The sequence below is a fragment of the Malaya genurostris genome, chromosome 2 (genome assembly GCF_030247185.1).
Source record: "Malaya genurostris strain Urasoe2022 chromosome 2, Malgen_1.1, whole genome shotgun sequence".
Classification (NCBI taxonomy): Eukaryota; Metazoa; Arthropoda; class Insecta; order Diptera; family Culicidae; genus Malaya; species Malaya genurostris.
In genome coordinates, this window is record NC_080571.1 from 156258790 (window position 1) to 156277306 (window position 18517).

The 18517-nt window shown below is 39.0% G+C and overlaps 1 protein-coding gene across 4 annotated transcripts in view; it reads right to left on the reverse strand.

The window, feature by feature from the left end:
• The window catches only part of LOC131429748 (dynamin), a 1035717-nt gene that overhangs the window by 916875 nt on the left and 100325 nt on the right, over nucleotides 1-18517 (reverse strand). The window lies entirely within an intron of this gene.

Consider the following 18517-nt stretch of genomic DNA (forward strand, 5'->3'; position numbering starts at 1 on the left):
CCGAACTAATTGAATGTTTAAAGACCACCTTTAGACATCCCGACTTAGACCATTTTGTGCTACTTGATATATATCAACGTAGACAACAAAAAAGCGAAAGTTTTCTTGACTTTTTTCTCGATATGGAGAAGAAATTCGATAGTTTAACCGTAGCGGTTACCGAACTAGAAATAGTACAAGCGGTACATCGAAATTTAAGATCGGAATACAAACGAGCACTTATTGGACGAAAAATAGATGATCTTTATACCTTGCAACGTGCAGGGCAAGAGATCGATGCCACCAACACCTATTTGTTTTCAAAACCTAATAATCAATCGCAAACCGGGAGGCTCCAACTCAACGGGGAGGAAAATTTCCGAACCTTTTTCGTGGGAATAGAGTACCGAATAACCCGAGCAATCAATCCGACCAACAATTTCAAAGCAGAAAATTTCGTGGGCAAACATGGGAAGAAAACACTTAACCGAGACGACAAGAATATACCGAAAAATTCAAAACTAGCTAATCAGCCTCCCATAGAAAACAGAAATGGGAAGGGTTCTGATATTCAACCCGGATCATCCAAACAATTCGAAGGGGGGCTTGAGACACAAATTCGCACCCATATTCCTTTGAATGATAAATTTGTATGTTTTAATTGTCACAGTCAACAACATGCGACCGAGAAATGCACACAACCGTACAAAGTGCATTGCCAAGCGTGTGGGTTCACCGGATTTCCTACCCACAAATGTCCATTTTGTTCAAAAAACGAACAACGCCGGAGGGAGACCGGCAACCCGAAGTAACAATCCAATCTGATTTTAACGACAGCCAATTTAAAAATCACGTTCCAACCAATAATATTATCCTAACATTCGGGTCTGAAAAAGATTATCGTGATGAACCCGAACCCACAGAAACATATGTCCTATCAGTGATTTCAGATGATCGCCCTTACATTTACCCTACTCTTTATAACCAGCCTATAAAAACACTTTTAGACAGTGGAAGTCAAAAAACTTTAATTTCAAATCAAACTTCATGGATATGGGGAAACAAGCCCTTGGCACCTTAGAGCTTAAGCAGTGTGCCTTAAAAATTATATTATTGAATAAAAAAAAATGGGGAAACGAGCCATATGGGAAATGAGCCGAAAGTATTTGTATATCTAGATGATATAATTGTGGCCAGTGATAATTTCGAGGAACATATTAAGCTATTAGAGGAAGTTGCCAAACGATTAAAGGAGGCCAACTTGTCGATCAATATAGACAAATCGCGGTTTTGTAGATCAGAGGTTCCTTTTCTCGAGTACATATTATCGCAGGATGGGATTAGACCCGACCCTTCGAAAGTTCAGGGAATTCTCGATTTCGAAGCCCCTAAAACGATTCGACAGATTCGTCGATTTCTCGGGATGGTAAACTATTATCGCCGTTTCATTTCGGACTTTAGTGCTGTCACCACACCTCTTTCGGACTTGCTATCTGGTAAACCGAAGGTAATTCGGTGGACAAACGAAGCTGAGACTGCATTCAGAAATAATAAAGAACGATTGATCACAGCACCGATTCTGTCGAACCCCGATTTTGATAAAGAGTTAGTGGTTCAAACTGATGCTAGCGATCGTGCCGTGCTAACCCAAATCCAGGAAGGGGTTGAGAAAGTGATCTGTTTCTTTTCTCAAAAACTAAGCACAGCCCAACAAAATTATTCCGCTACGAAAAAAGAAGCATTGGCTGCTCTGCTAGCCATAGAAAAATTCCGGGGATATATAGAAGGCAGCCACTTCACGTTAGTGACGGATGCTTCTGCTTTTTCCGCAATAACAATTGGAGACATTCCTCCCGACTTAGTCGCTGGAGTCTAGACTTACAACACCTAGATATGACCATTATTCATCGGAGAGGTACAGATAATGTAGTACCCGATGCCTTGTCAAGAAGCATTTGTTCCATAACAGACGTTAAACGGAACCTTAACTCATATGAACAGTTGCTTCAAGAAATGGAAAAAGAACCCGATCGACATTCCGGTTTTCGGTTGGAAGATGGACAGCTGTGGAAATATGTCCCAGTTAATGAAGAACCGTTCGATGTCCGGTTTGAATGGAAAATGGTCGGAAGATCATAGAGGAAGAACACGAAGGATGGTTTCACTTAGGGGTAGATAAAACACCTAACCGTTTACGATTGCGCTACAATTGGCCGCATTTGACTTCTGAGATACGAAAAGTAAATCAAAACTGCACTATTTGTAAAGAAAGCAAACCAGCTGTGGTTCCAACGATACCTGCTATGGGGAAACAGAAACTGGCTGATCATCTCTGGCAATTGATTGCGTTGGACTATAACAACACAGTTCACTCAGCAACTGGTTTTACACCTTTCTTTGTTACCCGTAGTCATGAAATCGCTATCCATGGTAACGACCATCTACGAACGCGTCGGAAAGAAGAATACTTTCCAGAATCGCGCGTGGAGGTAAATAAGCAAATTAGTGGCGGTATTTACGATCTCGTAAAGAAAAATCTTTTGAACGCCTATAACATCAGCTCCCATCGATATAATCTCCGCAAGCGGGCTCGACCGGATGAGTTCAAAGTTGGTCAGAATATTTATAGAAAAAACTTTAAACAGTCAAACGCGGGAGAACATTATAACGCGAAATTGGCCCGATGTATCTTCCATGTCACGTAATCGCTAAACATAGTACTAGCTCGTATGAACTCGAAGATGTCGATGTTAAAAATATAGGTGTTTGGCCAGCTAAGCATCTCAAACCTTGAGCTCTCACTTTACCTAGGTTTATGTTGTGATTAGGACGATCGATTGGTCGATAGGAGGATAGACTATAGTGAAGATGGAGTAGTAGCATTACAGCCACCTCTCCCCATATCATTTCCTCTCTCAAGTGCACTGAGAGGGGAAAATGCCCGTTCGTTGGGGACTGAGTTAGCCCGAAATAGTCCGTTACCTCTCAACTCATTGTATTGAATGGCGAACATGGTAACTTGTGCGTCTTTAGTGCTGAGTCAAATTGTGATAAATTTTGTGTGAAATAGGTGGCTTTTTGTGAAATTTTTTTCAACTAAGCAAGTGACTAGTTGTGCTTTAAACAGATAAGTAGAAAGTGTTTTGTAAATACTTCTATTTTGTGCTGTAAATTGTGTCAATAATCGCCGTGCGGCGATCGCTCAAACAAAGCGGCGTCGTACCGTGGTATATTGAATGCATTGTCTATTGTTTTTGCATGGTTCACTTTGCTTTGATTTCTCCCCCAGCTGTGTGTCGGGCCGGTTTGGTTTATGCATGGGTGAATATGTAAAGTGTAATGAAAAAATAACCATATCGGATATTAGAATTGCATGTTCAGTTTGCGAGAATGGCTATCACCAGCGCTGTACTGGGCTTACGAGAGCCATGGCCGGTTGGGTTTCAGATACACCGGCGCTTTTGTTTAAATGTGCTGATTGCTTGGAAGGTGCCGCGATGGCTAATGTTATGCCAAAGGATGATGTTCTTTCACTCATCAGTGATGTGAAGAAGGAGATGGAAAAATTCAAATCCATCACTGATTCGTTTGCTGGTGTGCGGGAGAGCATCGAGGCACACATTATTATCGCGATAAAAAAGGGAATCGATAGACTGATCAGATCTTCCAATGATGCTCTGGAGAGCAAAATGGCCTGCTTAGAAAACAGTGTGGCCAGAAAGTTGGACGATTTGAAAAGTTTGTTGATTTTGAATAATCAGCAAAATAATAATGATTTGGTTGTAATGAATAGAAGGAAAATTGTTGCAAATAGGAAGACTCATTCGGAGTCGGATGGAAATCCCAGACGAAAGAGAAAAGTTATTTCAAATACTGATGATGAACTGCTTGATAATAATATTGTTAATGAAGGTAACGACGAATTATTTGATAGAAACAACAAAAAGTCATACGCGGACGTTCTATCTGGGAAATTTTCTAGAAAAAGAACGAAAAGCAATAGAAATCGTAAGACTCGCTCGGTTATTATGATCAAACCTATCGAGTCTTCGCAAACGAGCGATGACACGAGAAAGGTTTTGAAGGGTAAGTTAAATCCAAGAACACATAAAATTAGTAATTTTAAAAATGGTAAAGATGGCTCGATTATTGTTGAGTGCGCAGCAGGAGAGGACATTCAATCAGTGAAAGAAAACATTGAAAGTAATTTAGGAACTGAATACAATGCTGTTATACCCAAGCCCGGGAAACCAAAACTAAAAATAGTGGGGATGAGTGATCGATATTCCTCTGATGTATTTATTGACCTATTGAAATGTCAAAATCAGGAAATTTCGATTGAAGATGTAAAAGTTGTTGCTGACTCTGAGAATCCAAGCTTCAAATATAACAAATATAGTGTTATAATTGAGGTTAATAAGAATACTTATTCCAGCTTGATGGCAGCCGGCAAGGTTTGCGTAGGCTGGGATAGGTGTTCGGTTTTCGAGTCGTTTAACGTATTGCGCTGTTTCAGGTGTGGTGAGTTTGGTCACAAGAGCACCGAATGTTTAAACAGTGAAAATTGTTCCAAATGTAATTCCGCGCATAGAACATCTGAGTGTTCTTCAACTGAATTCATATGCGTTAATTGTCTGAAAATGAACAAAGAAAGGAAATTGAATTTAGACATTCACCATCCAGCATTTATTAAGCAGTGTCCTGTATATCTGAGATTGCTTGAAACGAAAAAGAACAACATTATGTCAATGGAATAGCAACTAATCAATGAGGATAGACATCCTTCATTGGTTTTGCTCTCAGAAACACATATTGTTGATTCTGACGCTTTCGATCAGTTCAGTGTTCCGGGTTACACTGTTGCTTTTTGTTTGTCCCATTCCAGGCACACGGGTGGAGTTGCAATTTACGCCAGAGAATCAATTAAATTCAGCATTCAATCAAACGAAGCAGTTGAAAATAATTGGTTCTTGGGTATATCAGTTGAAAGAGGCATGCAGATGGGAAATTATGGAGTTGTTTACCACTCTCCAAGTTCAAGCGATCGCCAGTTTCTGGAAATTCTAGAAAACTGGTGGGAGAATTTCGTAGATTTTGGTAAACTAAATATTATTACTGGAGATTTTAATATCGATTGGCTCAGTGATCAAGGTTCGACTCAATTGAAACAGTTAGCAGAATTCTTCAATTTGAAGCAAACTGTGAATGAATTTACAAGAATTTCGAGATACAGTAAAACATTGATAGATCACGTGTATTCCAATTTCGACGGTGTTTATTCAAATGTGGAATCCGATTGCAAGATTTCAGATCATGAAACAATTGCAATTTCCGTAATGAGTAGCTCTAGAAATGAGAAAGATACGGTGAAAATCAAGTGTTGGAAAAACTATTCAAAGCAAACCCTATCTCGACTTGTATCAAGAAGCTTGGGTTGTACACAGTTGACTGGAAATTTGGATCACAGGGCATCTATTCTTACTGACATATTAAATGAATTAGTAACTGAAAAGTATGTTAGTTTGAACAGCTTGAGTAGTTAGTACTCAATAGACCTCTTACGGTTAAAACGGGAGAGGGATAAACAGTACAAGAGATTCTGTAGAACTAACAATGATAGTCACTGGAGTAGATATACACAAGCACGAAATATTTATTCACGGGCCCTGAAGAAGACTAGATATGAATACATACAGAGGAAGATCAATCAAAATCAACAAAACAGCAGAGAGTTATGGAAAATTCTCAAACAGTTGATCAAGCCTACACATAGTGCATCGAAAACCATAACTTTTAACGGTATAGAAGAGCACACAGAACAAATTGTATCTGAAAAGTTCAACAGTTATTTCATAAACAGTGTTCAGCAGATCAATCAAAGTATTGAATTGGTAGGTGAACCTGTTGAAATAACACAGCCGATGAATAACTATTGTAGACTTGATGAATTTTAACCAATCACTTTTGAACAATTGAAAAATATTTGTTTCAATTTGGGAAAATCGACTGGTATTGACAATGCACAGTGGTCCGGATCCACAATTTAGGGGGACAAAAACATTTGTGGCTTAGCCTTATACTTTAGAGCTATGATGTCTTCGGAACAAATGATCAGTGAAAGATAAGCCATATTTTGAAGCATATGGTATTAGGGTGGTTCTAATTATTAGGGTGATCCAAAAATTATTTTCCGTATGTGTTGAGATAGAGGACTGCATCCTTCGGCAAAATTGTAGGAAAACTTATATCAAGCAACTTTGCCGAAAACACTATTGTAGTATCTCTAACGGTTTCAGTGTTACAGCTATTTTAATAGATCAACTTAGGGTGTTCCTAAAAAAATCAGATTTTTTGCTCTAGCTTTCTTAATATTCACTTCTCGATTTTGGTGTCTTTGAATATCTTTTAGAGTTTGTTGAAACCAATTTTTTCATGACTAGCGCATTCAGGTAGCGTTTTCTGGACCGAAGTTATGAGCAAAACTAGTTCAAAAACAGATCATTTTTAAACTGCTATATCTAACATTGGAGCAAACGAAAAAAAATCGGTTTCTTACATTTAATAGAAAATACTTTCGAGCATGTTTATAGAAAAAATGGCGGTAGAGATATTTTTTTAAATTTTTTAAATTGTGTTCAAACATTGGGTTTTTTCATTGAAAAATGCTCTTTCATGTAAGACATTTATTAGCTATACATATTAAAATAAGGTATTGCTGTCTTCTAGCGTGTTTAAATTAAAATTGTTAATTCAGCTGCATAATCGGGAAGATGGAGTACACTCACGTTGGTTGTTACTCTATTCGATAATGCTATTACAGGATCAGACGTTAAAAGAAATCGTTTGAATACATCCTCTAGATTCACAAAACGATTGAATTTCTGCGAATTTAACTGCCTATACTTGCGAATTGATTTATTTCGACTCTCTTGCGCTTCCTTACTGTACATTATTTGCTATCTGTTTGGTTCCCTTGCGATTGATTGTTGAGCAAGAAAGCTGGATAATCTGGAACAACAATTATCCTTTCCTCTGTTTCCCTTTGCTGCCCAAAATAATAATCTTTCAAAAGGAAAACACGGAACTAACAACAGGAAGTGGACAAAGTAAATGCAGAAATTGCAGAGCTTTCTCCCACAGTACTTGGGAAAGTATTTGTATCAACGAAGGTAGTGTTCTGCCTGAACGATACGAAAGTGTTAAACGATATAACAGGCACACACTCCCAAGCTTGGTACATATGCAAGCGCTCAGCAAAAGCTCTGAATTTTTCAAGAACTGAAACAAATGAGAATAATCCAAACAAATATCAATTTGGAATTTCGCCTCTACACGCAATGATTCGATCTATGAAACTTTGGCTAAAAGTGAGTTATTGTTTGCACATTGAGAAACCGACATGGCGCGTGTCCCGACAAAATCAGCATGTCAAGGAGCAAGAGACAAACATACTAACTGCATTAAAAGAGCAGCAAGGGTTACGTATTAGCAACGACATCATATTAACAAGATATCCAGCCCGCACATTTCCAGAATAAATCATTGGAAACATCCTTTTTCACGAGCATGGTGCCCTCAGGTGAGTCCGCATCGAATCTCGTACATAGAAGTAGGGAAGAGAAATGTCAAATTCTTGCGCGCAAAAATAGCAGCACTGCGCACCCACACAATTGACATGATATGTTGAATGTGATGTCGTGTGATGGCGTTCCTATACTGAAGATTGATTTCGCTCCAAGCTGACAGGGTCTAGCATTGGTGAACCATTACCTGGAGGCGGTAACTCGAATGATGGTATCTGGGGTCGTAGATTTTTCAAAGAATATAACACAGTAGCGCAAATCATCGAGTTAAATGGAAATATACTTGAACGGTTTTTTATAATCTTAACGTTGATAAACAGCAATGTGAAGATTTCGGTACCTTCTTTCCAGGAGTTTACTGAACAAACAAGAATTCGTTTTGTGGAGCTGAATGGATGGTATGCTCTGTCGCCAACCGTGCATAAACTTCTGGTGCATGGGACTGCAATTATAAAACATGCTTTGCTTCCTATTGGTATGTACAGTAAGGAGGCGCAAGAGAGTTAGTGAATCTAGAGAATGTATTCAAACGATTTCTTTTAACGTCTGATCCTGTAATAGCATTATTGAAAAGAGTAACAACCAACGTGAGTGTACTCCATCTTCCCGATTATGCAGCTGAATTAACAATTTTAATTTTAACACGCTAGAAGACAGCAATACCTTATTTTAATATGTATAGCTAATAAATGTCTTACATGAAAGAGCATTTTTCAATGAAAAAACCCAATGTTTAAACACAATTTGAAAAATTTAAAAAAATATCTCTACCGCCATTTTTTCTATAAACATGCTCGAAAGTATTTTCTATCAAATGAAAGAAACCGATTTTTTTTCGTTTGCTCCAATGTTAGATATAGCAGTTTAAAAATGATCTGTTTTTGAACTAGTTTTGCTCATAACTTCGGTCCAGAAAACGCTACCTGAATGCGCTAGTCATGAAAAAATTGGTCTCAACAAACTCTAAAAGATATTCAAAGACACCAAAATCGAGAAGTGAATATTAAGAAAGCTAGAGCAAAAAATCTGATTTTTTTAGGAACACCCTAAGTTGATCTATTAAAATAGCTGTAACACTGAAACCGTTAGAGATACTACAATAGTGTTTTCGGCAAAGTTGCTTGATATAAGTTTTCCTACAATTTTGCCGAAGGATGCAGTCCTCTATCTCAACACATACGGAAAATAATTTTTGGATCACCCTAATAATTAGAACCACCCTAATACCATATGCTTCAAAATATGGCTTATCTTTCACTGATCATTTGTTCCGAAGACATCAGAGCTCTAAAGTATAAGGCTAAGCCACAAATGTTTTTGTCCCCCTAAATTGTGGATCCGGACCACTGTGCAATGTAAACTCAAAAGTAATACAGGATTGCTTTCATGTTATCGGACACGATCTACTGGATTTGGTAAATGAATCTTTGTACACGGGGCACGTACTAAAAGTGTGGAAAGAATCTCTGGTGGTTCCTATCCCCAAGGTTACTGGAACGGATAAAGCCGAGGAGTACCGTCCCATTAACATGCTGCACACACTGGAAAAAATTCTGGAACTTGTTGTTAAAGATCAGCTGATTAACTATTTGAACTCTAACAGTTTGCTAATACCGGAACAATCGGGATATCGTAAGGGTCACTCTTGTGAAACCGCTCTGAACCTAGTATTGGCAAAATGGAAGGAGAAAATCGAAGCCAAAGAGAGTATTTTTGCTGTGTTCTTGGATCTGAAGAGAGCCTTTGAAACAATTTCAAGACCTTTATTGTTGCAGACATTACGGCGTTTTGGCATCGGGGGAATGGCACATGAATGGTTTGAAAACTATTTATGTGGTAGATCTCAAAAGACTGTTTTTAACGATGTAGTGTCTAGTTCCCTCGGTAATTCACTTGGTGTGCCTCAGGGAAGTGTGTTAGGTCCTATTCTATTTATTATGTATATTAATGATATTAAGCGAGTTTTACGTTTCTGTGATATAAATTTGTTTGCTGATGATACTGTTTTGTTCATTACGGCTAAAGATTTCAATGAAGCTGTTGCACATTTAAACGAGGATCTAAGTTCGCTGGTTCGATGGTTAAAATTTAAGCAACTGAAACTAAACGTCGCGAAATCTAAATATATGGTTATTTCTTCTGTTAACACCGGTCATGACGCCAATGTGGAAATTGATGGTGAAACTATTGATCGCGTTAGAGAAATGAAGTATCTTGGAGTCATAATTGATGAAAAGTTAACATTCAAATCTCATATCAATAACGTCATCAAGAAGATTGCCAAAAAGTATGGTGTATTATGTCGTTTGAAAAATGACTTAACGACCCATAGTAAGATTCTTTTGTATAAAACAGTCATTTCACCACACATTGACTTTTGCCCATCCATTCTGTTTCTTGCTAATAACACACAAATCTTGAGATTACAGCGACTGCAAAATAAAATCATGGGATTAATTCTAAAATGTAGTAGATATACCTCGTCAGGTTTTCTACTGAACGCATTACAATGGCTTTTAGTGAAACAGAGAATTTACTACTTAACCATGGTATTTATTTTCAAGATATTAAATGGCATGCTGCCTCGATATTTGTGTGATCGAGTTGAAAGAGGAACTGATTTTCATAGGTACAATACTAGAAACGCATCTGATGCTAGAACGCCAAGCTTTCTGTTAGCCAGATCGCAAAACTCATTATTGTACAAGGGAATGAGTTTTTTCAATTCGATGCCAAGAGAGATCAAACGCGCAGCGACATTGGTGGAGTTCAAAAAGTTATGTATTTCACACATAAAGTCCGCTTTGTAAGCAAATATTTAGTTAGTTAGTTCAAATTTTTTAGATTTTTTATTTTTTTTACGTATTACGAAGATTGTATTTTCTTTTTCTTTTTGTTTATATATATTATTGTGAGACGAATTAAGTTACTATGTTCGGTATGCTGATGATGGATTTTTAGTTTGTTTGAGAGTTAAAAATAATGAGCAGTCTACAAATGTTTGAGCCTCGCGCGCGAAACAGGTAGTGACTATTTGGAAAGCGAATAGGACTGGCCGAAGAGCCTTAGCATTCAGTGTGTTAAGTTTGCTCTTGACCTTGATCGCAAGGTTTGATTAATAATTTGAGGAATTGATTCGGGAGATTAATTGGGATCGACAGTTGTTGATGGAATTGGGCTTGGCTCTGCTCATCCGCAGTCTCGTTACTCCATCGTAGCTGATGTGTGTAGCGATGAACTGGTCCGGCGGGAGGGGCCAGGTGAATTACTGTCTGATACTGGTAAAGATATCGGGTTCGATTCCTGATGTGATCAAGGATCTTCCCGGGTTGGAAATTATCTTGATTAACCCTGGATAGTAAATCCGAAATATTTGAATGTTGTTTATCAGTCGTTCTTTTGAAGAAGAATCAATACCTGCTAGATTAATCAGATCGTTTTCTTTTGTTTACTGGTTAAGATATGTGCAAAAATATTAATTATCATTTAGATAACTCGTTCTGCTCACACCTTTGTAGGGGTATGAGGTGGGACCATCATCATCATCATCAAAGGGAGGTTAGTAGGACTAGTGTGGGGATAGAAGGCAGACAATCTTCTGTCAACCAGGCGTGCTTAGCATTGTTTCAAACGAGTTGAAAGTAACCACGTTGAGCATGTAATTAAATATAATTAATTAGAAATAGTGTCGGTTAGACCAATAATCAAATCATATCAGATTTTTATATGGTACCCGTGATTGTGAGGAAAGATCTATGTGCAACTTTAATCAAAAGATAATTAGAATATGAATTTCCCCTTTGATCATGGTACCTCAGGCGGAACTGCTAGCTCTGACTTCAACTTGATGACTGGTCAGAACAGAGCCTCGGTAAAGAGTAAAAGAGTAATCCATCCAACGAATACACCCCGACCACCAACAGGAGCACGGCATTCTTACTGGATCGGTTAGATACAATGATAATAACTAATCAAACCAATTATCTCTGGCTTAGAATGTAGAACTTTCGATATTATAGGCGGAAAGTTTGAAGGGAACACTCACACCCACACAAAAAAGAAGAAAACTATATACACCCCTTTCTTCCAAAACTTATAATAATGTAGATGTTGTTGGAAGTTATACAACCTAATTACTCAGTCAGAGATTCGGGAATTCAAATCGCCTCGAGTGTAACATCAACCAGACTCGCCGTGATGGCCTGCCGATCACGAGCGTCACCTACTTGCGTGTACTCCATTTGAAATCCTTACTAAATAATCAAATTGCCTTAAGAAATAAACGTATTTATTCAAAAAAATCAAATTGTTTTTTTGTTGTTTGTTATATAGGATTAATTATTTTGTTTTGATTTGTTGTTTAGTAATTCAAACCAATTTAATGATAAAAAAATTATTTATGCATACGAATATAATTTTTTTTATTGTACCTCAGGGGAAATGTAACCCCACCAACGGGATCGTCCTAGTGCTAGTTGGGACGTTAAACAGAGTAAGCACGATGATCCTCCAGCGAGACAGGGGGTTGGCAGAGGCCTAATAAGCCGCCCATTAAACTCTAATTACAAACAATACAGAAGAGAATAGGACCCGGAACAATCGGCATAGACACACGCGACGAAATAAGAACTACGATTGGAAACTTGGAACATGGAACTGCAAGTCGCTAGGTTTCGCAGGCTGCGACAGGATAATATACGACGAACTAAATCCTCGCAGCTTCGACGTCGTAGCGCTGCAGGAGTTTTGTTGGATGGGACAGAAGGTGTGGAAGTTATAGTGATTGGGCGGCCACCGATCAACGCTAGGATGTGTAAGTTGAGAATTAAAGGCCGTTTTTTTCAATTACAGCATCATCAACGTGCACTGCCCACATGAAGGGAGACCCGATGACGAGAAAGAAGCGTTCTACGTGCAGCTGGACCAAGCCTATGACGGCTGCCCACGCAGAGACGTAATAATTGTCATCGGTGACATGAATGCCCAGGTAGGAAGGGAGGCAATGTACCGACCGGTAGTAGGGCCGAACAGCCTGCATGCCGCATCGAATAACAACGGCCAACGGTGTGTCAACTTTACGGCCTCCCGAGGAATTGTAGTCAGAAGCACATTCTTTCCCCACAAGGATATCCACAAAGCTACCTGGAAATCACCTGACCCTCAGACCGAAAACCAAATCGACCACGTTTTGATCGACGGAAAATTTTTCTCGGACATCAAAAATGTTCGCACCTAGCGCAGTGCGAATATAGATTCTGACTTTACTTGGTTGCTGTATGCATGCACTCAAAACTTTCGACGGTGGCTACCCAACGTCGAAACCGAACCTCGCGGTTTAACATCGCGCGGCTCCGGGATGCTGGAGTAGCCCAAGATTACGCGCAGCAGTTGGCTGTGGCACTACCAACGGAAGAGCAGCTTGGTGCAGCTACTCTTGAAGATGGCTGTAGAGACATCCGTTCTGCCATAGGTAGCACTGCATCAGCAACGCACTGAAAATCCCAACAGCATTGAATACTAACAACTTAGTTCATTAAAAAACAGAAAGCTTAGGAAAATTAGATAGCAATTACAGTTGACTATATGAAATAAGCAAAATATTAGGATGTAACGTCGAAATTCAGTATACCTTATTATCAAAAAAGAAGCGGAATTTTCATTTTAAAATTTCCACGCTTGTCCAATCGGTAAACTTTTATTCTCTCAACGTTGGCAACACTTTTATACACATTCTGTCAAATTTTGACGCATATCGTACGATTAGTTTTTGTTTGGCGTTTATACAAAGAAGTTGAAAAATTTTCGTGTGGCGATTTATATAATGGATGAAAATTTAGTACAACGTGCGTGCATCAAATTGTGTTGCAAATCGATTTAAGTGTTCTGAAACGTTGAAAATATTAGAAAAGGCCTTTGGTGAACCGTACGATATGCGTCAGAATTTGACAGAATGTTTATAAAAGTGTTGCCAACGCTGAGAGAATAAAAGTTTACTGATTGGACAAGCGCGGGAATTTTAAAATGAAAATTCCGGTTGTTTTTTGATCATAAGGTATGGCATATATTTTATTATTATTTGAGTTGGAAATTTATTATGAACAAAATTTACAAAAAAACTGAAACTTGGATTTCACTGACAACCTTAAAAGTTTTGGTAAATAAACCTAAACTCTAAAAATAGTAATATTTTTGTTTTGGACAAAAGATCTAAATAATTTTTATTCACAACCCAAACGCAATTGATCACTACTAAAGTTCTGATTTTGTTTTAAGTTTGCCCTAGAATTTTAAAAAAATAGGTAGAGGATCGGAAATTTTCAAATCTCCGAGTTATATTGCATCGTACCAGTGGTCCGGATCTACAATTTAGGGAGACAAAAACATTTGTGGTTTAACCTTATACTTTAGAGTTATGGTGTCTTCGAAACAAATGATCAGTGAAAGATAATCCATATTTTGATGTACATGGTACTAGGGTGGCTCTTATTATTAAGGTGATCTAAAAATTATTTTCCGGATGTGTTGAGATAGAGGACTGCATCCTTCGGCAAAATTGTGGATAAACTTATATCGAGCAGCTTGTCAGAAGACACTATTGTAATACCTTCAACGGTTTAGGTGTTACAGCTATTTTTAAAGAACAACTTAGGGCGTTCCTCAAAAACTAAATTTTTTGATCTAGCATTTTTATGTTTCACTTTTTGTATCAGATATCTTTGAATATCTTTTAGAGTTTGTTAAAACAAATTTTTTTTATGACAGGCGCATTCAGGTAACGTTTTCTGAACCGAAGTTATGAGCAAAACTAGTTCAAAAGCAGGTTATTTTTAAACTGCTATATCTCACAACATTGAGGTAAATAAAAAAATCCGCTTCTTGCATTTGACACAAAATACTTTTGAGCATGTTTATAAAAAAAAGGCGGAGGAGCAATTTTTTAAATTGTGTTCAAATATTGAGTTTTTTCATTGAAAAATACACTATCATGTAAGGCATTTATTAGCTATATATGAAAATAAGGTATTTTTGTTTTCTAGAGTGTTACAACTAATACAGATGCATATTCAGGAAGATAAAGTTCACTCACGTAATGCTATTACAGAGATTATCTGACTTAATAAGCAATCGTAAACAATTGAATTTCCCTATAATTTTTTTTTTCTTCAATAATGTAATATAATTTTAGGCACACTGCTTAAGCTCTAAGATGCCAAGGGTATTTTCTAATCTTAATTAACGACTAACTTAAAACTAGAATAGTATCATTAGACTATGTCATCTCGGGATCTCGTAAATCCAGCTTTAAGCTGGCGATCGGCAGTGGTCGATGAATTGAGTATTGCACGAGTCTTCCAGATGGCGTTAGTAAATATTTATGCTGGCCGCATCCTTTGACCAGTGTGGGTCCGCGGGAAACACCCCCAGGCTACGAATACCCGGTGGGTGGCCCGCATGCTGGTTTTCAACTGGAGCGGTCTTCCGTGGGTGATGATAGTGATGTTACGGAAGAGAATCAAAAATAGTAAATATTCTGGAAACGGGGTAAAAAGGGGATGTGGGAACAAAATGTCTGAAAACGATAGAGATCTAATTAGTTGCCATCGAGATGGCGCAGAGACAGGGAAGGGGGAACGAAAAAGTTAGTGACAAAAAAAGATCTTGTTAGTTCCAATGAAGATGGTGGACAGGGACGGGGATCGAGAGAATCGGGCGGATGTTAGTGTCGAACCTGTGGGTGGAGATTATATTTTCTGAGCGAGGAATAACACATTACACTTGTATATCAATGTGTTTCAGGTACTGGTATATGAGAAGCATATATAAACTATCCCGACTCGTCAACACATCCCGAACCGGAACCTCAGGCGGTCCACCTCGGGCTCTAAGGGATTCCAGTTGCTTCGACCTGGCGTCACGATACTCTACGCACGACTACACAACATGCTCGATGTCCTGATTACCGTCGGCACAGGTGCAGAGACCGCTCTCCGCGAACCCAACACGCCGGAGATGTGCGTTAAAAGTGTAGTGATTTGACATGAGCCGCGACATAACACGAATGAAATCGCGACTCACGTTCATCCCCCTGAACCAAGGTTTCGTCGATACCCTAGGGATAATGGAATGTAGTCATCGTTCCAGTTCGCCATTGCTCCATGAAGTTTGCCAACTTTCGAAAGTTTTCTGACGAGAGATACTAAAAAATTCATTGAAGCAGATTGATCTTTCATAAATATCACCTTCTAATGCACCCACCTTAGCCAATGAGTCTGCCTTTTTATTGCCCGGAATGGAACAATGCGAAGGGACCCAGACTAACGATATTGAATAAGACTGTTCAGATAAAGTTCGCAAGTGTTCCCGTATTTTCCCCAGGAAATATGGGGGAACCTTTCCTGGCTTCATTGCCCGGAGAGCTTCTATTGAACTTAGACTGTGCGTGACAATGAAGTAATGGTCTTTGGGCAAGGTTTCAGTGATCTCGAGGGTGTACTGAATAGCAGCTAATTCTGCGACGTAAACTGAAGCCTATTCACTGAGTTTGTACGAAGGGATGATGTTCTGATTGAAGATGCCGAAGCCTGTGCACCTGTTGATGTTTGATCCATCAGTGTAAAACACCTTTTAACAGTTGACTGTTTTAAATTTATTATAAAATATATTAAGGGGCAACACGAGAGCGAACGTGTTCCGAAATTTCAGGAATCTCTTCTCTCATGGATGTGTCGAAAAACACAGTAGAATCAGAAGTATCCAAGAAATGAGCACGGTTGGAAACAAACGAAGAAGGATTAATATTCTGAGCCATGTAATCAAAATACAAGGACATAAAACGGGTCTGAGAATTGAGCTCGACAAGCCTTTTTTCAATCATCATCGGATTCAAGATATCGTATTGGATAAGCAATCGATATGAGAGACCCCAGAATTGACTTTTCAATGGTAAGACGCCCGCGAGCACTTCGAGACTCATCGTATGAGTCGATTGCATGCAACCTAGGGCAATACGCAAACAACGATACTGAATTCTTTCCAGTTTAATGAAATGGGTGTTCGCGGCGGATCGGAAGCAGAAGCATAAATTCCATTATGGACAATATCGTTGTTTGGTATAGCCTGATCAGGTTTCCTGGGTGGGCACCCCACCAAGTTCCGGCATTTTTGTTTCAGATACATAATGTGACATCACCAGATGCCTTTGGAGTCGAATCAGACCCCGAGATATTTAAATGTGAAGACCTGAGCTATGGTTTCACCCCTTGGTTGAAGCTGTAATTGTGCTGGTTCTCGCTTTCTCGAAAATACAACCAGCTCAGTTTTCTCCGTAAAGAACTCTATACCCATTTGAAGAGCCCAGCTTTAGAGATCGGCTGCTTTGGGTCCTATAATAGACACAATGCTGTCGTCGGCATTTGTCTTAGTGTGCAAGATGTGTTGATACATTCATCAATGTTGTTTACGTAAAAATTATATAAAAGGGGGCTTAAGCATGAGTCCTGAGGAAGACCCATGTAACTGATTCGTACTGTCGACAAATCACCATGCGCGAAATACATGTATTTCTCGGACAATAGATTATACAAAAATTTATTCAAAATTGGTGAAAGACCATGCTGATGCAACTTCTCAGATAGGATGTTTATGGAAACTGTGTCAAAAGCCCCCTTGATGTCTAAGATGATGCCATTTGTTCTTTCCGAGCAAATGCTATTTGAAGTTCTGTTGAGAGCAACGCAAGACAATCGTTCGTTCCTTTGCCCCTGCGGAAACCAAATTGTGTATCTGAAAGTAAGTCATTTGTCTCGACCCAATTGTCTAGACGAAACAGAATCTTTTTTTCGAACAATTTCCGGATACAGGAAAGTATAGCAATCGGCCGATACGAATTGTGATCGGAGGCTGATTTCCCTGGGTTTTGAATGGCGATAACTCTTACTTGTCTCCAGTCATGTGGGACAATATTATCCTCAAAAAGCCTATTGAATAAATTCAATAACCGCCTTTTGGCAGAGTCAGGCAAATTTTTCAACAAGTTGAATTTGATTTTGTCTAACCCCGGAGCTTTATTGTTACACGATTAAAGCGCAAGTGAGAACTCGACCATTGAAAATGGTGTTTCGTTTCTGTTAGATGAGGCGACGCACATGATCGTCTGCTCCGGAACAGAGTCAGAACATACTTTTTTAGCGAAATTTATAATCCAGCGGCTAGAATATTCCTCGCTTTCGTTCGTGGTGTTTTTGTTGCGCATTCGTCGGGCTGTGTTCCAGAGAGTGCTCCTTGATATTTTTCTCGATAATCCGTCTACGAGTCGACGCCAATAACCGCTTTTCCTCCGCTTTAATCAAGCTTTTCATTTTAGCGTCTAATACCGCGTAGTTTCTAAAATTATCAGGTGTTCCGTTTTCATTAAACTCGATAAATGATGAAGCTCTTTCCGCTTTTAATTCTGAGCACTCTTTGCCCCACCACGGATTGGGAGGACGGATGTTAGTTTTCGCGCCGGGTACAGGATTCGTCTGAGCTTGAGTCGCAGTGTCGAGAATCAAGCCAGCCAAAAACGTGTACTCTTCTTCCGGAGGAAGTTCTTGTGTTGTTTCTAGTTTCTCAGATATCGAATTTGCGTAGCATTTCCAATCAATATTTCGTGTGAGGTCATAAAAAACATTGATTTTCTCTGATGGTCTTAATCCGTAGGCGATTGAAATCGCTACCGTGGGGATCAGGGATCCCCTTCCACGTGCAGTCCAATCGTAGCGATGTCGAGCAAAGAGATAAGTCCAGCGCACTTGGTCCTGCTGGTGGTGCAGGAATTGGTGTCATTTCTCCCGTATTCAAGATTGTCATATTGAAGTTGTCGCAGATATCATGGATCATAGCGGATCTGTTATCGTCGTGAAGACAATTCCATCCCGTATCGTGTAACTTAAAATCTCCTAAAACCAACGTCGGTG